Genomic DNA, 966 nt, shown 5'->3' on the forward strand with positions numbered 1-966 from the left:
ATATGGTGCAACTCTTGCACACGAGTGGGTAGTTCACAGGTTTATATCACAAGGACCCATAGTAGCACATACAGAACTTTGTTAAGATCAGTGATACAAACATTCCTGTTGGAGTATCTACCAATTATGTCAGACTGACTCTCTTCTCTTTCTCTTTTCTAGGGGAAGCAAAAAGAGGGTTATATAATGAACCACCAAACTCCATCACTTCCTGAAAAGATCTGGGTCAAAAATTCCTTATTAGATTCTTTTTATCTGGGAAGACAACACATTTGAGAAGTGAGATTCTGGGTTTCAGGCAAAAAGATGGAGAGAATATTTACCAAGCTTGGATAGATTTAAGATTATGCTCAGGAATCGCCCTCATCATCACCAGACTAATGATGTATTTATTTACACTTTCATTGAGGGTCTTGATCCAAACACTAAGATTCTCTTGGATTAAACAGCATGTAGGCAAGCTCTAGATAAGGCTTATGTTAAATTATATACACTGCTAAATCAGATTTCATAGGGGAATCCTAAGTGGCATGCTGACACAAGAGGTGCTCCAAAGAAGGTTGCAGGTGTGTTGGAGGTTGATTAGTTCATAGCTATATCAGCCTAAATTAATACACTACAGAATCAACTAACTACACAACTCAGCAATATGAATCTGGGAGTCACACGGTCTACACCAACAACAACAAATGTAGTTTATTAGGCTTTTACTTGGTTTGAGGTTTGTGGGAGGAATAAACATACAGCTGATGCTTACACAGCAAATCCAGAGTCTGTCAATTATGTGGGGAATGCTAATCATTAAGGAAATTAGGATTTTTGTAATACTTACAATCCTAACAGGCAGAATCATCCTAATTTTTCATGGGGTAAAAATCAAGCACAAGATGCAAATCAATACTGCGGGCTAGTGAATCAGAATCAGTAGTAGCATGCTTCAGGGAATTAGGCCACTACTCAAACAAG

General features: G+C 38.1%; 1 non-coding gene across 1 annotated transcript; it reads right to left on the bottom strand.

The window, feature by feature from the left end:
* Positions 1 to 269: 269 nt before the first annotated feature.
* LOC124896402 lies at positions 270 to 375 on the bottom strand. The gene has a single exon (XR_007052764.1). It is a non-coding gene; the product is annotated as a small nucleolar RNA R71 (small nucleolar RNA).
* Positions 376 to 966: the final 591 nt, after the last annotated feature.

This window comes from Capsicum annuum, chromosome 2 (assembly GCF_002878395.1).
Source record: "Capsicum annuum cultivar UCD-10X-F1 chromosome 2, UCD10Xv1.1, whole genome shotgun sequence".
NCBI classification, from domain to species: domain Eukaryota; kingdom Viridiplantae; phylum Streptophyta; class Magnoliopsida; order Solanales; family Solanaceae; genus Capsicum; species Capsicum annuum.